Source organism: Podarcis liolepis (assembly GCF_965112155.1).
Source record: "Podarcis liolepis genome assembly, chromosome: 5".
NCBI classification, from domain to species: domain Eukaryota; kingdom Metazoa; phylum Chordata; class Lepidosauria; order Squamata; family Lacertidae; genus Podarcis; species Podarcis liolepis.
Genome location: NC_139556.1, coordinates 31441752 through 31465120, shown reverse-complemented (window position 1 = coordinate 31465120; position 23369 = coordinate 31441752). Strand labels below are relative to the sequence as shown.

General features: G+C 41.6%; 1 protein-coding gene and 1 long non-coding RNA gene across 11 annotated transcripts in view; one reads left to right on the top strand and one right to left on the bottom strand.

Annotated features, from left to right (window-relative positions):
• CTNNA3 (catenin alpha 3) overlaps positions 1–23369 on the top strand; it is a 541298-nt gene that overhangs the window by 378872 nt on the left and 139057 nt on the right. The gene's annotated exons all lie outside the window — the stretch shown is intronic.
• On the bottom strand, positions 1498–12613 carry LOC310706728. Its single transcript, XR_014526122.1, has 5 exons — positions 12514–12613; positions 9950–10058; positions 7209–7480; positions 6971–7093; positions 1498–2268 (listed from the first exon to the last, which is right to left on the bottom strand). It is a non-coding gene; the product is annotated as an uncharacterized lncRNA (long non-coding RNA).

The window sequence follows — 23369 nt, the reverse complement described above, 5'->3', positions numbered from 1 at the left end:
CTGTGGGTGAGGACTTAAGAATACAAAATGGGCCCTTACGCTAATAGTGACATTTATGCCCAGAGAGGGAATCAAGTGTTTCATTGTTATCTAGCACATTTGTACATTTCCTCTGTAAACAACCGTCAGGAAATTGAACTAGGTGAACCATTTGTCTGACTCTGTAATGTTGCTCTTACACTGTGATTCAACCTATAATTAAAATTAAACCCAATTTATGCTATGTAGTGTTTATCCACCAGGGCTGACATCGATGATTTTCCTGCAGAGGTTCATTCTCTAACAGGACTTAGAAAAATGCTTGATCTTCCTTTTGCTTTGTTTATTGTACCACATTTTTTGACGTAGTAAAATCATCATAATTAACAGATGGGAGCAAGGCCTAAGGATATTTCATGGGTGGTAGTGGTACAGATTTGTAAAACAGGTCCCCTCCTCCATAGTATATGCACACCTCCACAGTATGTGCACACTTTCCCTTAACATACATGTTTTGTACACATTTTTGATTAAAGAAGTATATTTCAAAATTTGGAGGGCAGTGAATTTCTAAGATAGCTGCTGTTTGCTTTTTGTTTCAGTTGCGTGTGGAGGTCCCCAAGCCACCCCTCAAAATAATTCACAAATCACACGTAATTTTTGTTTAAGGTTTTTGGCATAATTTTGGCCACAACTTTATTAAAATACATAATCTGTGAGTGGTTGCTTAGGCATTGGTTATGACTATCTGTCCCCTCGCCTGGGACAGAACTGACTTTCTGAACTCCCTTGGAAGCCAGTGAAGGGAAAACAATGTTGGGGATCAGTTTTGCTGAGCGACTGTCCCTCACCGCTCACCCAATCCGCTTCCCATGGCTTGCCAGCCCTGGTCCCATTTCAGGGATTGGACGAAATCGTGGCACGCCCCAGGATTCCTTTAACAGAATTCCCTTCCACACCACCATTGGAGGGGCAGGCCCAGCCTATCCTGACCCCTCCTCCACCAATTTTTATAACCAATGCCTAACCGCAACCTTACAAGTTGTGACGAATTGCTAACTAGTAGGCAAAAACCAAATGGCACCAACCAATCAGCCAAATGGACAAAATTCCTACTAGGCCCCTGCCCCAACGGCAGACGACCCCATGACAGGCAAAGCAAGGTCAACCAGAACACAGGGCGGGTGGGTGGGTGATCCGATGCACTCAGCGAAAGAGAAAGAAAAAGCAGAGTGCCCCAATATTTAAAGCCTTTGGTCCCACCCCCCAATTTGCAACATGCAATTTGCCCCAGCAACCCGGTCATCCAATCGTTGCTTCAGGCAATCACCATTTAACCTGCCTGGCAACAGAGGGTTGGCCTGGCAGACCCCACTGCAACACATGCTCTCATTTCAGGAAGAACACGCTTTAGTGCAAATTCCAAAGGTTTGCATTAAAATGCTAAGCAATCCAAATTTCTTCCACATCCCTATTTGCTATTGTTTTAACCTGTGCTCCCCCTTGGTCACATTTGCTGGTCCACTAATAATATTTTTCATGGAGTTTGAAATATGTGTGAGCACCTTCCATGGATAAAGCTCTTGAGAGTTTTGCATTGTTGTAACATTTGGCCATGATTTCTTGGTGCAAGCAGCTTCAGGTTTAATCTAACAATTGCTTCCCCTGTCATTTCCACCACTTGAACTACCTCAAGATCCTTTCTCCTTCACTTCCCTTCAGTGACTACTGCTGTTTTCTTTTTGCTGCTTCCTGCCAGCATTCTGGGCAAATGCACTTTGTTAGAGTCACTGCAAGTAGGAATGCCTTTACATACAATTCTCCCTAATATTCTGGTTAATTATTAGGCCTTTTTATACTTTCATTAGTCAGCAGCAATAGGGCTCAATGGAGTGGCACCACCAGCACCACATCTGAAGCCCCAGTGGTCATACTGGACTGGTCAGAAGATGAGATGCAGGATATGCCTTTTGCTGTGCCAGTTCCTAGACTGGGGTAAAGAAGAGGCCTGGCATGGGCACATGGCTGTCATGTGTTGGGAGCAGAGTTTACATAGGATCCAGACGACAGCTTTGTCCTGCTCCTTCCTCACCCTGTTTTGTGAGTTTCTGCCGGCAGTAGCTTCCTCCTTGTGAGTGGGCATATTGGGGCTCTCCTTGCTGGCAAGTCTTCCCAGCCAGTGGTGGAGTTCCCAATTGGCAAAGACTGGCTGAGCTGAGCCATTCAAACCAAACTCCTTCCAGCATGGTGTATAGGGATGAGTCTGTGGGTGGATTGCTGTGCTAATTCCTGAAATGCCATAGATAGGTAGGTAGGTAGGTAGAGATGCATGACACATGTAACTAAACACAATAATTTGAGATCATACAATCTCTTTTTGCAAATCCCTCAAGCTGGATATTATCTTGTATCTGGATATTCAGTATCTGGGAATATTGAATACACATGTCTGTAGAAGAACCCCTCCTGCACAATAATAAGCGTGGAGGGCTCTCTACAGTATCCATGGATATGGAATGACTGGCTAGGGTCTTGGAGTTAAATGGCTGATAAGAACATTTTTTAAAAATTTATTATTATTATTATTATTATTATTCTTATTATTATTATTATTAAATTTATATACCACTCTATAACTGCAGGTTTCAGGGCAGTTCACAGGATAAAATTGTGGAATATTAATTCCTTTAAAAAGGGAGGTTCATTAGGTACAACAACTAGGAACTGAACTCATTTTTTTAAATAGGTCTAAACAAAATGATGAACATGATTTCTCAATGAGTCATGGGTTTGTAAACTTTCCCCAATGCACAATATTTTATACTTGTTTTATTCATTTGTTACATTTGTTTGACAAGCAAATGTAATTAACAAATGCTGCAGTCCTACTCCTCCCCCTTTCCCTAGAAGGAAGGCAAAGAGGGAGGGCCACTGGTAGGTGGCTGGGGCTGCCCACTTGTCAGTCACATAATATCATATGGCATCAGGTAACTTAAACTTCAAGGAAGAACTGTGAAAGTTTTCAGCATGAAGCTGAAGGTAGGAAAGAAAAAAAATCCCTAAAAATTAAAGAAATATATATTGAAAATCTCCCACTCAGAATAAAGTCATTGTATGTTCTGAATGTGGCTGAGAGGGACAAAAAAGAAAAAGAAATGTCAAAAACTGTTTTGCATTAGTAGTTACATATTCACCTCAGCTGCTTTTAGCTATTATAAGTATAGAAATCTCACATTTATATTCCTGTCAAGTAAAAAAAAAGGGGGGGGTGCCTACAGGTGAGTGCTAATGTAACATCTTCCACTTAGGTAGCACACAAAAGCTTGTTAAAATCGCAGCTCAGCAGGCTCTGTTTGAAGCAAAACAAGTCTTTAAAATTGCTGCTGTTGGGTATGAGGTTGACAAGACCCATGGCTGTTTCTGCAGATTTTTTTAAAAAATAAAAATGCACACCCCCTGGAAACCTTTTTATCTAGACACATCTAGCCCTCTATTTTACTAGTAAAAATACATCTTTCAAGTACAGTCAGAAATATTCCAGGACCTTTTGATGGATACTGCAGGAATTCTCTGATTCCAGTCTCTTGCTGGAATCACCTATGTTGACTCAACTATGTTGAATCTGTCTGTTTGATCTTATCACTGAAGCTGACACTCTGAGAGGGTGTGGAACCAATGTGTAAAACAGTAATAAAAAATAATACACATGCATCAAATGGAAATTCACCCTAACTGAGTTATCCCTGGTTGTTAAAAGCTAGACCAAAACAAGAAGGGCTTACTGAAAATCTGGAAAATGCCCCAGCCTGGAGATTGGCAAGTTTCCCATGGAAAGATTTTCCACAATTGTGGTGGTCATCTTCCTTTAAAAACAGCAACAGCAGCAGCAGCACCCTGTCTCCTTGGATTGTTCTGTTACAAGTGAGGTACACTGCTGGGATTCTTGAAATAGGAGCAAATCTGCCTTTTGCTGGTTTTTTAAACATACAATAAAATAAAGCTTATGAAAAACTGTCAGCTTGCCTAAGCCACCTGCCATCCTGAAAAAAATATTAGTGTTTATTCCAATCTCCTTGAAAATCTCTGAAAAACACATGGACACATCTGCATATACAAATGGTACCACAAAAGGGTGACATTTTGCATCTCAGCATAACATCAGGCAGCGAAGAGGCATTGTACAACTTTGAATATTCTCCATGGGGAAACAAAGAAAAACAGCAGGTCATGCTTAGGGATACATTATGCTCAAGCTAGTTGAAGGATTCTCCCTGGCCCTTGGAGGATTGCTGCTCAATTCTCCACCTCATACAATCCAGGAAACAAAATAAATCAGGATCTAAAGAATTGTAGATCTCATTGCACATCCCAAAGGAAACTCTAGACTTAATGTTTCCTGAAGGGAAACTGCTGATGTCACATTGCAGATGTTGTTGTTGTTTAGTCGTTACTCGTGTCCGACTCTTCGTGACCCCATGGACCAGAGCACGCCAGGCACTCATGTCTTCCACTGCCTCCCGCAGTTTAGTCAAACTCATGCTGGTAGCTTCAAGAACACTGTCCAACCATCTCGTCCTCTGTCGTCCCCTTCTCCTTGTGCCCTCCATCTTTCCCAACATCAGGGTCTTTTCCAGGGAGTCTTCTCTTCTCATGAGATGGCCAAAGCATTGGAGTCTCAGCTTCAGGATCTGTCCTTCCAGTGAGCACTCAGGGCTGATTTCCTTAAGAATGGATAGGTTGGATCTTCTTGCAGTCCATGGGACTCTCAAGAGTCTCCTCCAGCACCATAATTCAAAAGCATCAATTCTTCGGCGATCAGCCTTCTTTATGGTCCAGCTCTCACTTCCATGCATCACTACTGGGAAAACCATAGCTTTAACTATACGGACCTTTGTTGGCAAGGTAATGTCTCTGCTTTTTAAGAAAAGGATGTATCAAGAACTCTGGCCAAAAGTTTCAATATAAGGAATGATTCCTACTCAAGAGTTGAAGTGAAAAACATGTGTATTCTGCTAAGAATAACAGTTTAAAGAATAACATTCTAAAGTATGTTAACACATATCATGATATTTCGACATACGTCTAAAAGAAACATAAAAGAATTAAATGATACAGACTTCCAACAGATTTATAGTCGTCAAAAAACCGAGGTATGGAACCAAATATCATGATATGTGTTAACATACTTTAGAATGTATATAATTTATTATATTTATGATCTATGGATTGAGGCACCTTGCTCTATTTTGACATATTTTTTGATATTACCAGCTGAAGAAGGTGTGTACTCCGAAACAGGGCCCTGTCCTGGTTACCACTACTGAGTCGTACATCTGATTCACACTCCGGATACTCCTTTTTGGCCCTATTTGATTCTTTATTCTTTATTCTGATTTTACATAATATGGACTCTCTTTGACTGCTATTGAGACTTGTATAAAACTATTGTTGTGCACTGGTATTTCATGTACCTTTGTACTATATCACTGTATATTTGAAACTACATTATTTATGTACTTAAACGTTGTATCCAAACTTACCATTACTTTAAAACTATCGTACTTACACGTTGTGTTTAAATTTACTACTAGCTTCAAACTGTTATTCTTAGCAGAATACACACGTTTTTCACTTCAACTCTTGAGTAGGAATCATTCCTTATATTGAAACTTTTGGCCAGAGTTCTTGATATATCCTTTTCAGTGCAGTTCCAACAAGAATTCTGCTTTTTAAGATGCTGTCTAGGTTTGTCATTGCTTTTCTCCCAAGAAGCAGACGTCTTTTAATTTCGTGGCTGCTGTCACCATCTGCAGTGATCATGGAGCCCAAGAAAGTAAAATCTCTCACTGCCTCCATTTCTTCCCCTTCTGTTTGCCAGAGCACTTTGTGAATGTTCAAAGGAAAAACCCAGCAATCCCATTTATCTCATGCAACATGGGTCACATCCACATCATACATTTAAAGCACTCTTATGCCACTTGGAAGCCATAACTGAGACAGAATCCTGGGAACTGCAGTTTGTTAGGAGTGCTGAGTGTTTTTAGAAGCACGCTTGATAGACTAGAGTTCCAAAGATTCTTTGGTGGAAGCAGTGACTGTTAAAATGGTATAATCATGTTTTTATATGTACAGTATGGTTTATGTAACCTTAGGGTTGTTTTTTGGATTCCAAGCATAGATGAAATGCTGTGGAGAGCACTCAGTTTGGAGCAAGACTTGGGAGATATTCTGATCTCTCAGATAGGCAGGTTCTAAAGAGTTCAGTGCAAAATGCAGATGCTGAACCATTGATTTATTCTCACCCAGCCCTGTCTGTTGGTAGGAGGATGTATTCTACATCATCTTAAATGTTAAAGACAGGAAACTTCCTCCCCCGCTCCCCAAGTAAATGATGTATATAGCACAGAAGATTATGTGTGCACCATGCCATAATATGTTATCTCACGAATAGATCTGCTTTTTTAAAAAATGTTTCCTGTTTCTTGTGATTTAATGGTGTAGATCTAATGATGAAATATTGTGTGGGCAGTTTTGAACCCACTCTATAACATGCAGGTTTCAATATTGCAATATCTCGCTATTTGCCAATATTGCCAAAACTCCAACCCTTAACAGGAGTTATTCGGGAAATAATGATATGTGTCTGAACAACAAAATTTATTTTGCTTGTGTTGTAGAAGAAATACTATGACTGTAGAGAATGTCCCAACTGTAGAGAACGGGAATGGTTGTGGGTTTTTTTCCCCCCATGAATGTTGCTATGAATCAGATAGTGCTGTGAAGAGGAAGAACAAATGATTCAGCATTCACCTTGATTTTACTGCCAACAGGGAAATGGCTGATGGTTCAGATTGACAGGCCAGTTTCAGGAAAATTATGTGTGCTTGCCCATTTATATCAAAGTGAAATGATTTCCCAATGCAGGCAGAGTAAAAGGCTGAAATGTAGGCCATCTTACTAATCCTCTTTTGGGGAGTGCAGTAGTGTGTACCTTATAATTAAGGTGCACAGTAGATGGGTTTTTCAATCACTGTGGAAGTCAGTGGGCACAGGAGCTGAGACACGGCAGTCGTAGGAGATGAGAAGGAAGCAATGCAGCTTGTCTCATCAAAAACTTTTTAAGATATAAGGACATATTGAGAGAGCGGCGAACGGAAAGAGACAAACAATTACCAGACTGCATTTTGGAGGGAACTTGGAAGGCATTTGCTGTGGATATAAAAGGATACATTGCACAGATGGTAAAGAGCTATTCTGTAGGTTCATTTGCACCCAGTGAGGGAAATGTAGGAGTTAAGGCGTAGATCTAATGATGAAGCAAATGAATCAGATTCTCTTCTGACATAAATTGGTGAAGCTTCAACGGAACTGTCAAAAATAAACCTGCAGTGCATTTGACCTAATAACTTAAAAGGAGCACTGTAGGTGGAACGTTCAAATGCCATCAAGATATTGGGATCACAGCATCAGAAGTGAGGAGGGATTCTTTTAAGTAGAGAGTCTGAAAAATATATAATAAATATACAGAAAGTTTCAAAATACTTAACAGGGTACCAATATGGTGCTAAAGAATAGGCAAATGGGTAACATTCAGCTCCTTTTCTTTAAACTCTTCTCCTGCTTCTTTCTGAAGTTCTCTTTCTTTTCCCTGTTAATTAAAACTACTAAACTTTCTCATTCTTTCCAACAAAAATGTGTGTTCAGCTGGACCTTTTCTCTCTCTCTCTCTCTCTCTCTCTCTCTCTCTCTCTCTCTCTATCTCTCTCTCTCTCTCTCTCTCACCTCCCCAAGCAATGCAGATCTGAGCTGAAAGCAATGCCAGACCATTTCAAGCATGCAGATGGAATATGTCCATTGTGCCATTTATTAGGAAGAGATGACAAACTCTTTCCTATATATTTAAGCTCAACACTACAGCTAGGGGTTGAAATTAAGAAGCATTCCTTCCTTGCTACTAATGAAATTAAGGATTTGGATCTGTGACACTCAGTGAGTAGCTCAAGAGCAGGTAGGTAGGCTGGTGCATTTTTTCCAGTGTGAAGGGTCGTCTTTTGGTAGTAAATAATATGTGCTTATCACTTTTGAATAGCATTTATTTTGCCCTGAGTACAAGGGTTTGGAGCACAATGGGTCCATTTACTTTCAGGAAAGTTTGTTGTGCCTTCCTAGCCACATTCTGACCAATTTGAGAGATGACAGCGATAGAAATGTGTCTAGCAGTATTTCCCTTCTTCTATATATGTCAGGGCTAATCCAGTTATGTGAAGAAAATCCTAAAATTATATCTTGGAGACTGTTTTTGTCGAGCATTCACAAAAATTCATTCACAAAAGCATTTTTAAAATTACTTTACTATATGAAGTCACCACAATTCATTCATTCATTCTTTTGTTCGTCTGTTTGTCTGTCTGTTTGTTTGTTTTTCTATCACTTGCCAGGGTTTTTATTCACATCTCTTGGCTCAACCCATATTCTAAAAAAATTTGACGACGTGACAAATTGTTTCAAGACACAGGAAGGGTGGTGAACATAGAATGTCAGCTTCCTGTTAATCATGGTTAGCAAATCAGGAGTTAGCCTTGGGAATATTTATTTAAAAGATTCCTATACCACCCCTCACCAAAAATGTCCACAAGGAAGTTTATAAAAATTAGGTAATGTAAAACATTATTCATTATAAACAGAAATATTACAATAACGAACATAAATTACGTGATTAACAGCATCATAAAAATGGCAGCCTATCAGCCTCTTAAAAGGAGAGTTTTTACCTGGCATCTGAAAGTATATAAAGTTAGGTCAAGATACACTTCAGCGGTGTGGGTGTGGGGGTGTGGGTGTCATTCCATAGATGTGGAGCCACCACCAAAAAGGCCCTTTCACTCTCCTATCTATAACATATCCATCCCATTTCACTCTCATTCCTCAGATCTCAGAGATATGTGTTTAATGTACAAACATTCCCATGTTGTTTCCTTTCATCACTCTTAGCTGGCAGTTTGTGAGCCACTCAGTGCAGCATACCTCCAAGGAAGGAGAATCACCCACCTTCTGAGGGAGTCTGTCAAACAGCTTTTAATATCAGAAAGTTCTTTCTGATATTTAGTCGGAGTCTCTTGTATTGCAACTTGAAGCCATTGGTTTGTGTCCTACCCTCTGGAGCAGGAAATACAAGCTTGCTCCAACTTCCATGTGACAGCCTTTTAGATATTTTAAGATGGCTATCACATCTCCTCTTTTCTAGGCTAAAGATACCCATCTTCTTCAAGTGCTCCTCATAAGGCTATTTCCAGAATCTTGATTATCTTGGTTGCTCTCCACTGCACGTTTCAACTTGTCAATATCCTCCTTAAATTGTGGTGCCCAAGACTGGACACAGTATTCCAGGTGTGGTCTGACCAAGGCAGATTAGAGTGGTCCTATTACTTCCTTTGACTGGGACACTATACTTCTCTTGATGCAGCCTAGAATAGGATTAGCTTTTTGTGATAGAGCAGGGGTCAGCAAACTTTTTCAGCAGGGGGCCAGTCCACTGCCCCTCAGACCTTGTGGGGGGCTGGACTATATTTTGAAGGGGGGGGAATGAACAAATTCTTATGCCCCACAAATAACTCAGAGATGCATTTTAAATAAAAGGACACATTCTACTCATGTAAAAACACGCTGATTCCCAGGCTGTCCGTGGGCTGGATTTAGAAGGCGATTGGGCCAGATCCGGGCCCCAGGCCTTAGTTTGCCTACCTATGTAATAGAGCAAGGGGATCTCTGGTCTGACTGGGTCTTCTGCACTAGAATCCTCAGGCTGGGGCATATGCAGTTCTTTCTTTCTGGGGGTATGCATACTCCTAAACATTTTGTGAAGTTTGGCCTCATTGAGGGGCAGTATTTCAATATGAGTAGAAAAATGAGAGTACCCCTAAACATTTTTTAAGAAGAAAAGCACTGGGCATATGCACCAATAATAGCTCACCTGGTGGATGTGCTGACACTGCTTGCCTTTCCTTTTTTGTTTCAGAGTCCTTGCCTTCATCCCCTAAAGATAAGGAATCTGACTCCAGGGTCATGAGAAATGTCATGTGCTACATTGGTTAAAGACAGAGTATTAGAATATATATTTACATATATATTTACTTTATCCCAACAGATCCAACCATATGTTACCAATCCCATGAACAGTAGGTGAAGTTACTCCACATGCTTATTTCTACATAAATCTTATAAAACTGTACCATTGTGTGCTAAAACCATTCAAACGTTTTGACAGCAAAGCCTGTGCTGGTCTACTGTGAACCACTTGCTCTGTTATTTTACTATATTCTGAAATAACTTTGTCTCAAAATATTTGCACGCTCAGACAAATTCACCACATGTCATACAGTGCGAGATCTGAACAGCCCCACCTCCAGCATGTGGGATTTACGGATCTCAGTGTGTAAGGTGTAAAATACCATTCATACAGCACTTTGTTTATTTTCTTTTATTATTGCAGGCACTGGGTTTTTTGGGAGGGAGGGGTTGCTCCAAAGTTCCTCCCACGTTTCCTGAGCAACTGATTCTCCCAATTCTTTTTTTAGCATTTCTTTTACTCCATCTCATGTTCCTGTAGGTAATTTATAAATTGTTTTATATATTGTTGACACCAGCTCCTCTATTATTTGGGGAATATGAATCTATTATTAATTCCAACTCTGTTAGTCTTATCCTGCCCTCAGCTTTTACCAATGCATTAGAGTCTTTGATAAAGCTTTTCCTCCTTCCCAGGAGGGGAGGGGTTGTGAGCGGGAGACGATTCCTGCGTCGTGCAGGGGGCGCTCCGCCCCCTGCTTTGACTCCAGGGCTGGCGCCACGCCCCTCCCCGGTTGGGCACCCAATAGGGAAGCTCGACGGGGGTGTGGCTTGCTGCTCAAACGCAGCCGCGCCAGCCATCCCCACCATTGCACACACATTTTCTTCAAGTCTTTGATAAATAAGGTGCAGATTGTGTGGAATTCCCCTTAATTGCTCCTTTACTAGATTGCCTGTTTCCATGCACAGATTTTATATAGAGGCCATTGCTGTCTGTTGTTTTTACATTCCTGAATAATTCATTGCTGTTTTTTCCCCCATTTGGAATCCCAAAATAACTACCTGGCCACTGTGTCCTTGGTTATAATGTATTGTTGAAATGGTAATCCTGCTCAATAAAAAAGGAGCCACAAGTTCAGACATTTGGTATATACTTGGCTGAGAATCAGGATGGATGGATTTGGCTCTGTTTCACCCATGTCTATGTTACACATGACCAGTATTAAGTCAGTTTTGTCCAGACTAAAATGGAACTTGCATTTTTTTAAAAATTGTGCATAGTTCTTTTCTTTAAGTGAGATACTTCTATGTTTATATTGGGCTACAATCAATTAACACTCTCCCCACTTTCATTTCTAACAGGATCTAGCTAGTGCATCAGCTGCTACACAATTCAAAACAGGGCTAGAAATGCCTCTGTGAGGGACAGTGTGTGATGACATGAGGGTTCTCTTTGTCTCTCTCTGTCTCTCAAAAATACTTTCTTTAGTGCTACCACATACCATTTATCATGGGGTATTTTCAGCCCTTTTGCAAAGTGTGTAGCACCTGTTGCTCTTCCTAGCTTCTCTAAGCAGCTAGATTCTGTTAAAGAAAATGAAAGCCGTCACTTGGACTATGCTCCAATATCCATATTAAATCAGGCGCTGCGGATCAGGTGCAGATTTGGTTTCCCTCAAATTTGTTCTCTGGACTTAGCTGATGAGCCAGTGGGGCAAAGCTACCATCGGTGAGTACTTCTAAGCAAGAAACTCTCCTCAATATAATGATACCCATCACTCAGGCTGGTTCTTCACAGTTTGATCAGTTCAGCATGTTCAGTGCTCCACTCCTAGCTTATATGCTTGACCTTTTATAACATCCTAAGAGTTTCCAGTTCTGCACCACACATAATTTGACTGATGCTAATAAGCTTAATATTATTTTTGTAGGATAAAAGATGAACTTTGGGGCTTCATTTAGTAGAAGTAATTGGGAGTTCACAGGCAGCGTGTGACATTTATTTCCCTGGAACTTACCACAAATTGCTTTGGAGGAGAATTGTGCACACATGATAACTGCCATACATGTCTATGCTTTCCGGCTTTCCCACACTTTTCCCAGCATATATCTCTCCGTTCTGTTTAACCTGCATTTTAATTTCCATACCATCTAACCATAAGCTTCATAAAATGTGGTTTCATGTATTTCTGTACATACATATATTATTGAAACAACAGCCAAATGCATTTTTCCTCCTAAATTTATTCATTAAGGTCCCTTTCCCACCTTTACATAAATGCTTATTTTTGTTTTACCTTAATGAGGAGTTTTTGGGTGGGGTGGTGTAGGGTAAGATGGGTGAAGGAGAGGACAGGCTATGAGGCCCAGCCACTAAATGGGAAGTGACATAAGCATTCAGTGTGCTTGGTAACGTTCTTCTAGCTTTTCTTATTGCTGGTGATTCTGAAAGTCATCCTACTTACTCACCCCCATATTGCCCCTTGACTTCTGGAAAGTCAGTGAGACCTCTCTGGCGGATGCTACATAATGCCAGGAGCTCAGCAGCAACGTCTAAATCCCTTGCACCCTTGCTTGGCAGCTGGGACTGGTGGCCCCTCTGCCACTCCAGGTGGAAGCAGCCTGTTCAAAAATACCCAGTCCACTAGATGCCTGGGTGAGAATAAGGTTGCAGGGGAATCATTGCCTTTCTGTCCCAGTATGGAGACATCAGCTGGGCACTGGATTGAGGCAAACATGTGGCTACTCTTTTCCGGCCCCAAGGTGCTTTTGTATGTGAAGAACCTCAACAGGACGTGGTGGAGATGAGCAGGATTGTACACCTGCCTGTGCCTTGCTGTGAAATAATGTGATGCAATGTTCAACTTATCTCTTACGTCCTGCTATATATGGTTTCTAATGGTTTCAAAAGCAGCAATTAAAAATGATACATTGCTGAACACTATGAGTCATCGGCTGAGTTTCTCAAGATGATGGCGTTAGCTGGAGCTGGGATTTGCTGGATGAATGCCCTTTGGTAATGCAGTAGCTGCTGCATTGTACTGAAGGTTATAATTTATATGGGCTGAAAAGCATAGCTTTTCCTGTAATTGAAAATGTTCTCTAAAGGCATTTCATTGGCAGTCTTCAAGTTAACATAATTTATTAAACTAAAACAACAATGAAAACCATTTTCAATTTATCTTTTCTTTTACTACAGTAGAACATAGTGATGACTGATATCACCCAGAATTGATAGGGCAGGTACATGTAAGCCTGTAATGTGGGGTTGCCAAGTTCAGGAGTGTGCCTCTGTTATCCTGAATAGCTATGTGCATGCCCACATCCTTTCTACCACCACAGTTTTGCAACAGTGAAAGAAGATGAAGCTCATCAATAGCTACCTTCCCCACATTAGCTGTGGCATTGCTTAAATTGTTGGTTTTCAAAGTATCTTCCTGGAAACACTGTGGTTTCTCAGAGGCATATTAGCGACTTCCTTGAGATATAATCTGTAATGTTGCACAAGGATCCTTGAAATACAGCTTGTCAGCCATCATGGTCACATCCACACCATATGTTTAAAGTACATTGATACCACTTTAATAGTCATGACTTCCCCTGGGAATAAGAGTTTCCCCTCAAAGAGGTACAGTTTCCATCTTAACAAACTACAGTTCCCAGGATTCTTGAGAGGGGGAAGGCATGTGCCGCTTATGGGGGAAATGTATGGTGTGGATGTGACCTAAGATAGAGCTGGGTGTCCCAAGCCCACCTCAGATTGCCTTGGAAAGAATATGAGATCTTTCCAAAAGAGAGGGGGGAGTTTTCCTCTCCAAGTCAATCTGAGAGCTCATAAAAATGTCCTCCAGCCCCCACTATCCACTTCAATCTCCCAAAGGCCTCCCAACCAGTTCTCCACCCACCAACCTTACCAGTCCCTTTCAATCAGTAGAAGTGGCTGGAGCAGCAGTGATAGTGTACAAGGGCAGCAGTGGAGGGAGGTTTTCCCCTTCCCATCCTCCTTTACCATCCCCAAGGCGCTCTGGATAACAGCATCAGGCAGAAAACCAAGGGATCAAGAAGTAGTTTCCTTGAGGGCTGTTGGCTATCTTTGCTGCTTAGGAGGTCGGGACCTCAATGCAAATCTTCTGTTCTTGCTGGTGGCCAGGGTTCCAACCCATGAGTGTGTATGTTTGTACAAATCACAGGTTTAAGAGTCACCCGATTGCATACTGCTAGTCCCGGTTACAAATCCAGGAAGGAAGATCAGGTAAAACAGTAGTCAGGTTCCAGCAAGGCACAGTCAGGTGTAGTAGACTTTAAGTTCAGATAAGCAAGGTCACACAAGAAGTTAAATCCAGATAAGCAAGGTCACACAAAACAGACCAAAGGCAAACAAAGAAAGTGAGTAGCACCTTGGATGCCACCTAAACTCGGAAGCAGACTTTAATGCTTCTCTGTCAGTAAATCCCCACAGAGAACTGCAGTGTCCTTTGATAGCTAATTCCACTCCTTGTGAGAGGCACCCCTGCTGTTTCAGCAGCCACTGGTTCCAGGGGAGAGGGAAGGCAAGGCTTCTGAGCTGGAGTCCTTCAAGCCTGAGAAAGGTAATAAATATGACCTCTTGAGGGTGGAGGGTGCTGGAACTCCAAAGGTGGTAGGAATGTCAAAAGGCATAGTTTCCTACTGGCCTTAGAGAGTCTTGAATCTGTGGCCTCTTCCATTGAGGATGGGAAGTCAGAGCCCTGAATCATGACAGCAATGCATGGAGTGGACCATCTACTAACTGAGTAGACCTGGGCTTGCACCAATGCGACATAGATTGAAGAATGCTGAAGCCCACTAAACTTGATGGTCTTAAGCTTACTCAATAGGATTTAAGTACCAAGACAACCAGGGACACGGGTGGTGCTGTGGGTTAAACCACAGAGCCTAGGATTTGCTGATCAGAAGGTCGGCGGTTCGAATCCCCGCCATGGGGTGAGCTCCCATTGCTCAGTCCCTGCTCCTGCCAACCTAGCAGTTCGAAAGCACATCAAAGTGCAAGTAGATAAATAGGTACCACTCTGGCAGGAAGGTAAACGGCATTTCCGTGCGCTGCTCTGGTTTGCCAGAAGCAGCTTCATCATGCTGGCCACATGACCCGGAAGCTGTATGCCGGCTCCCTCGGCCAATAAAGCGAGATGAGCGCCGCAACCCCAGAGTCGGTCACGACTGGACCTAATGGTCAGGGGTCCCTTTACCTTTACCAAGACAACCACAGACTTGTAGAGTTGAACGGGACCACAAGGTGATCTAGTCCAACCTCCTGCAATGTAGGAATCTTTGACCCAGCATGGGGCTCAAACCCACAACCCTGAGATTAAGAACCTCATGCTCTACCAACTGAGCTATCCCTCAGGGATTGTTCTCTGTCTTTCAGCCTTTGTTGTTTTACCATACAATGGAGAGCAAGGAAACACTGGCTTGCTTCCAGAGATCCTGGATGCTTCTGTTGCGTGGCAAGTATCCTCCCCCAATGAAATGAAGACACGGACACAATGATATAAGGTTAATGGGCATAAAAGGCCACAACTTTATTGATTACGGAAATTGAAGGTATTGGCCTTAGGCATTGGCTCCTATAGACTACCCGGCATGGTGACCGGGAAGGGTTGAACACAGACCGCGGGAGTCCTGTTGAAGTACGCCAACTAGGATCCCACGGGTGTCACCGCTCGGGGGCGTGCCGGAGGCCCTACCTCTCAAGGCTTCGGACAAGGCCACGCCCCCCGGAGTCCTCTACCGGACTACCTCTTTCACACTGGGGGAAGGTGATGGCGCTTCCTTCCCCCCCTCCATTTGTCTAACAATTGCCCCATGCCAATGCCTAACCGCCAATACCAAGAAAGTTGTGACGATTGCTACGAGGTAGGCGAAAAAACCAAAAGGCAGGAAATTGCGCCAACTTGGAAAAATTCCTACCAGACCCCTTGCGGCGACCAACCGGAGTCCATAGCAAGGCCAAGTCTAGCTAACCTAAGGGTGGGTGGGCTGGGAAAACCGCTCGTCAGCTGGGCAAGGGGAAAAGAGGGCGGTCCCCGGGCGTGCCTGGCCCTAAATAGCCAGGGCCACGCCTCCCCGCCCGCCCATGGGCGGGCTGGGTTGAAGGCACGCCCAGGGATTCCCCCAAGTCTCGCGGGGGCGAGGGAAGCCCCCGCAAGTGTGGGAGGGTCCTCCCCGCAACACCCTCTCCGCTGCAGGAGCGGAAAGGGCTTTGGTGGAAGAAAGGAGGCAACTTCTCTCCCTGTCCGCAAATCTTCTTTATGGGGGTTGGGGGAGCCACTCCAGATTAGTGTGTGGGGAGGTTGTATGGGAAATCTGCTAACAGAAGGAGCCCTTTCATTCATGGAAGAGCAAATATGGATCCAAGCCACTGAGAGTCTGAATGAGATAAGGACTGTAAATGTATATATAATATAAATTGTTTTATTACCCCCCCCCCGCATGTCCAGCATGTTTTAATTGAGGATGGGAATTTTAATCTTCATTCCCAGTGGTTAAGTAACAGTGTCGTTTCCTCTCTGGTTTAAAAAGCAGAATCAAGAACAGGATTTATTATTATTATTTTTGGTTCCATAAACCAATGGCATATTTGTTTGTTTGTTTTTCATTCAGGAGATCTGATTTTTGAGTTTAAACTATATTGCCTGTAGAAAGGAAAGTTTCCTTATTAATAGTTGTAAACAAGCACATCTTAGATGCAGTTGTGTATTACAGCTACTTTATAATTTCAGATATTCACATTCAAATTGGCTTTCTGGGATTAAACATAAAACCCCACATAGCTGAGTTTTTGGTTTTTTTAAAAGCCAAAATCCTGACTGTTCTTCTTTTAACCTTGTAACTTTATTGTAGCTAGTGTCATTGTATTAAATAACATTTTATTAGGAAAACCGAAATGAACTGAATTGTTAAGGTCAAGCTGTAGGCTACAGGCATTCTGCCAGCAAAAGCTCGATTTGTACCATGCTGTTTTCGGTCTCTGCTGGCCTGATCCTCTTAACATTCCAGGGATAGAAACCCAGTTTAAGTGAACAGAACTTGCACTGGTAAAGCAGCTTGGATAATTGGTTATGTGACAGTAAATTATAGTTTATGATCAGGCTTATGTTTCAAATTTGTTGCGACAAGTCACAGACATTAAGATAGTAATCAGGGAAAATTCAAGTTGTTCAAAGCAAATTGCACAGCATATTGTAAATAGACAATGGCTAGCAATATGATTGAGATCTTAGGCTTTCCTATCTTTATCTTTATTTGCAATTACTTTTCCATCAGTAGTTCAAAAGTTCTGATTGACATTCTTCTTCTTTCCCTATAAAGCCAGCTTTCAGATGAGTGCACCACATGATGCTAATTCTAGGTTTACTTTTAGTGCAGCTGTACAGAAAGATTGTGGGGGGGGGAATGTTAAACATTACAGTTTGAATATGACTTGCTAGTAGCTGTAATAAAAGGTTTAACACCAGTGTAGTTAATCCATAAAATACCCATAACATTAAGTCTGACTTTGTAGAAATAGACTGTTATTATACAGCATACTTTCTAAAAATGATTATGTATATTAAAAAGCCTTCAGAATAGGAGTGTATTGAAATTATTTCTCATTTTCTTCTAAAGGAAAAGTATTATGTCAGGACAATAAAAACTCATACTCATACTATCAACATTTGAAAATCCAGATTTACAGGCTCACTCTCCCACCCCCAACTTTCTGATCTTTGGGTAAATACAGATTAACAATTTACCAGATAGTAAAATGTATTGAAATACTTGTTTAAAGAAGACTACAATTTCATGCATTAATGGGGGGGGGGGGTAGCAAGGAAGAAGAAGGCTATGACATCATGAAAACAAAGGGTGTGGTTTGTGGCAGCTTCTTTCAAGGAGGAGAGGAATCGCAATGGGCAGATCCATCTACTTTCAGTCTATGTCAGCTGCACACGTTTTCATTCCTAAATCCATTTAATCTGTCTTTTTTCAAGTACAAATATAATAAAATACATCTTTCTAAATATATTTCACCCTAAGTTAGAATTTTTAATGCATTTTATGCTTTTGGTTACATTTCTTAATCCAGTAACCATACTGCAGACCTTCCAAGTGTCCACGGACATCCCTGATTTAGAGAAGCTGTCCCAGTTTCTGATTTGATCCTGGAATGTCCCACTTTACCTTAGGACATCCCTATTTTCATTGGTGAAAAGTTGGATGGGATGGAGTTATCCAACCCCTGAGCCGTCTGATGGCAATTCTGTATAGGGAAGCTTTTTAAAAATATTTAATGTTTTTATATATGTTGGAAGCTTCCCAGCATGGCTGGGGCAACCCAGTAAGATGTGTGCGGTATAAATAGTAAAATTATGGAATGGGATGTTGGAATGGGATGTCCCTATTTCCATCAGAAAAATGTTGGAAAATATTGCAGAATTTGCATAAAACACCACACATTTTTATTATGACCAGACAGCTTGAGAGAAACCAGATCAGGCATTTGGTTTGGGGCTGCACCACCCCACCCCACCAGCAGCTTCCTTATCTGCTCTTAGAGAACTGATATTTGGTCAGTTTATTATACTTGCAAAAGAGCTGAAGGGCCTATCAAAACAGAACTCTTCAGCTAGAAGCTCAGATACTGCACATACAAGCCAGAGCTGTGTTTGCTAGATCAACACAAAGAACTCTGGGACACAATTTTTCAATTCCTTTGCTAACTAATTACACATAAAGTCAGTTATTGCCAACTCAAGGGGGTTTTTGCCTGCAATTTTCTTTGAACTGTGGAATCTTAAGAGAGAGTGACCACATGCCAGGTAATGCTGACCTTTCTGGATGCGCTGTTAAGGAAGCACGGTGAGTGAGCCATCTCCTTAGGCAATCAATCAGCCTCCCATAGAACACTGGCGATATATATATATTATTCACAGTTTATTTTCCCCACTCCTGTTTGAGATCTTAGTGCAGTTTGAATGGGAGCAAATTCTTATTTCAAATCAAAGAAAATAAAAAGAAATAAAAAGATACGGGAAAGGAAATGTCATCCAAGCCATTCCATAGTGAGATGAGGTTCCTTAATTAATCAAATGTTACCACTATGGGGGACAAATCTAACTGAATATGGGTGTTCACATTGTGGCCTAATGATCATGTAGTTGACACGGTTTTTCAGCATAATGCAAGATGCATTTATTTGATTTACCTTATGTTCACTAAAAAAAAATATCTTTTAACAACCAAGGTGTCATTTTTTATTCAAACTTCATTCATTTTATTTATTAAGCTTGATTTGCTGTTTTAAGTAGTAATTTAGGGAAGCTGCCCATAATAAATGTTGTACAGTTTCCCATACCCCATGTGTTACAATAGTGATTCTCATAGCAGCATAGATTACATACGCTGTCTACGTGTGTTTTAAAACACTTCCATACACACATTTGTAAACCTTGATTGGGTTTAAAAACATAGCAGTTTTCAGAGTAAGGTATTTAACCGGAAATGGCTGCAGCTTCTTTCTTTAATCTTTCTCCTTCCAGAAATATCCCCGGCCCCTTTAAGTGCCTGGGAGCAGCCTCAGCCTTTGGCAAGCCATGCCATCCTGTTTTCTCACAATGCTACACTGGCTGCAAGTGTGTGTCATTATGATGCAGCGTTATTCTAGGTGCACAGTATGCAGAGAGTGGGGTACATGACAGGCTTGTTTATTTATTAAAGCTACTGAGCCTTTGCACATCAAGAAAAGAAGCAGAGAGTCCGTTTCAGTGACAGCTTACTCGCCCTCTCTCCCTTGGCTGGGCACCATTGCTATGACTTGAGCAGTCTTTGGTTAACACAGGTGGGAAGAAATTTTGCCCTCCACATTACTGGTCATTGTGGAGGGCATCCTCATAGCACTGGGTCACATTTCTGTGTTGTTACACCTCTCTATACAGGCTGACCATGGTTTTATGGGTTTCTGGTCTCCTAATCTTGCCCTCACTCCCTACCAGCCATGGACTACAAATAAAATGTGGCCTGTTTTTCACCAATACATGTCTCTGCATTGGGCTCCTGAGCACTTATTCCCTGATCAAATGCAAAAGGATATTGCATTTTGTTTTTGTCTTTAAAACTTTGTTATGTTTTCCCCCCTACAACAAACCTTTAGTCCAATTCTTTTGGACTAAACAAAGCATCTGGATATGTATATATTTTATATATGCACAAGCCAATCATTGACTAAGAGGTACTTTTTCTAAGCTCCCCACTGGTGAGCTTAATAGCAAACCACACAGGACATTAATGAGGTTACCCTAATTATTCTAAGACACAACTGAATAGCAACAAAATGGTAGAGTATAATTGCTCTTGGATAAGCTAAGGATCCCCAGGATATTGTAAGCAAATGATGATAGATCCAGGGATTCTTGCCCCATTCTGAGTTTCATACTGTACCCTTGGTGTCTCAGTCTGGGAGGAACAGAGGGGGAAGAATTCACTGATGTGTTTTTAAGAGTTGCTAGTTCATATCCCTGCATGCCCTCTTTCCAAGGAGAGTGAAGGAGCAGGAGGATTATTCTGCACAGACAATCTGTATGTAAATTATAAGAGGCTCAATCTTCCACTGTCTAAATAAACAAGATAGATGTTTTAGTGGTATTTGCTACTTTTTCTTTTTCTTTTTACTTTCTGAGTAAAATAAAGCTAAATGCATGCTTTCTTTCCCTTAAATCTCCCTCCCTCCCTCCCTCCCTCCCTCCCTTAAAAAGCTCCACCTTCTGCAGCTTGAACACATGCCTTTTTGCTGCTTTTGTTTTGCTAAAACTGTGGAAAGTTTAAGGTTTGAACTCTTGTCAATTACACTCCTATCAGTTTGAACTCTTTTCTACATAGTTTTAAGGGCATGGTTTCCGTCAAAGGTAGGGAACCCTTTTTCTGCTGGTAGACACTCTCCCTTGTGGGTATTCCTCATGGGTCACATGCCTGTGGAACATAGGAAACTGCCATACGCTAAGCAAGTCAGACCATTGGTCTATCTAGATCGGTAATATATACAGTGACTGGCAGTAGCACTTAAAGAGTCCCACCTGGAGATGTTGGGCATCGAACCAGGGACCTTTGGAATGCAAAGCAGGTGCTCTACCACTGAGCAGGGGTCCTTTCCTATGAGTGGGACTGGACTGAAAAGTGAGTAAAACCAGGGCTAAAAGTGGGTAGAGCTCACTCACTCACTTGCTCATTCCTCCCTTCCTCTGTTTTAACCCTTCTTGCCACCTATGTGAAATTAGGCCAAGAGGTGCACAGGGCCACAGATAGCCTACCCGTGGCTTAACTGGTGACAGCTGCCTTGCATTATGTGAAGATTGCCATTGGTCCTACCCACACTGTATTCATATACAGCATATATACTGGGATGATGTTGGTGATGATCTGTTTAGATACAGTACTATATGTATTCATAGGTTTGACAGGTTTTTAACACAGGCGATGGCCTTTCCACATTTACCTTTTTATAGTGCTGTAGTTGCACCTTGATTCAGCGTTCTTAAGATTGAATTTGTAGCTGATTATCTGCATCTTTGGAGTGAGTCTAGGGCTTTCCTTTCCATATTAATGGCTGTGTTGTGCCCAAACTGAGAAAAGTTCCATGGCTATAGTCACATCTCTTACATACCCTCATGTTCCTCCAGCCAGTAAATGTTGGAATAATGAGCATGCACACAACCATAGCCTTTTATTTTGGTTTTAACGTCTAGTACTTTTGCATTCTAACCTTGTGGGAGTATAGATTAGAAGAGGAACCATGTGATTGCTTGAGCTATGGTGAACCTGACTACTGCAATGGATTTTCTTCTGCAACTAATGATTGTTGTCAAGGGAAATATTTTGACTCAGTACCAGTGTCTCGAACATCTGTTTCCTCAGGCAAACCTATCAGAGGGTCTTCTTCTTCTTTGGTGATCACTCATAGCCAAGTAAGATTGTCTTCCATAAACATGGTTTTAACAATGAGTCCGTAAGTGACTGTGGAGGTCAGTTCTGGATCCACACGTCCTTCTACAGTGGGGACATTGGTTTCCGGGCAGGATTTGATCATGGTGTGGATTTGCCAAGCGTGCCTTCCTTTTAGCATGTTTCTCCCTTTTGTCCTGAGTTCGAGTGTCTTCAAAGCCCATGACACCTTTGGTATAGGCTGTTCTCCAACTGGAGCACTCGCAGGCCAGTGTTTCCCAGTTGTCGGGTAGCTGTGCAAAACAGACATTTCCCAAGCCTCACCCACTAACCACATCCCCTCCACCCAGAAACTGGAATGGATGCTTGCACACATGCCACACAAGTGAACATGTTGAGGATCCATTCTGGATCTTTCTCACACACATACACATATTGATAGGAGAGGAAAAAACAGGTTTTTTTCAGTACATTATTCTGGAGCAGTAGCTCAGCTATGATGTTGTGTGGCAGCATGCCAAAATATCCCCAAAACTTGGGAGCCATACAACTTTAAATGGTAGATGTGGAAAGACTTTATAATAGGCCACCTGGGTGTGTTACCAGCTAGAATATTGCTGTTGGGGCACTGCCAGCAGGTGTGATGCTGCTTTCTCCTCATGCATTCAGTAAACACATGAGGAGGTCTCTTGAACAATCGGATTGCAGTACATGAGTCTGGAACTCACTGAACAGTAATTCATGGCATATTGTTGAATGCTAAAATCCTTTCTCTTTCTCTGAACCATTATTAAAATGCAATATAAAAATATTGATGAGGTAGGAAAAATGTTGATTTAAATGATTGCTGCTTGCATTCCAGCTGATTCATAGTGGATTGGAATGGATTGCAGCCAACTTACTTTTATTGACTCTCTCTCTAGATTAATCAACTAATAGATGTTTTCCATCTACAGCCAGCCTTGTTGCATAAGCCAAATTGACTTATAACCTAAAAGATAGGCAATGAAATGAGAATTGATGATGGCAACTCAGAATTATTATACTTGGTCTTAATAAAGATGAGTGGAAGGAGATCAAAACAAAAATTAACAGAACAGAAAAATCAGAACAGATGTGAATCTCTTTCTCATCCCGAGGTACTTAAAAGCAAGGAATGTCCTCCCAGGCAATGATATTGAATTTGCTCAAGAAAGTTTGATTATATGCTGTGACAGGAGAGGGTTAGCACAAAGAATATACTGAAGAATATACTGATGAGCCAGCTGGTCTCTTCTTATTTCCCTCCGATGTCTCTTATTTACATCTTGAACTTCAGACTATATATTAACAACAAGAAGCCTTAAATTTTTGCTGGCATACTTTTTCCAGTT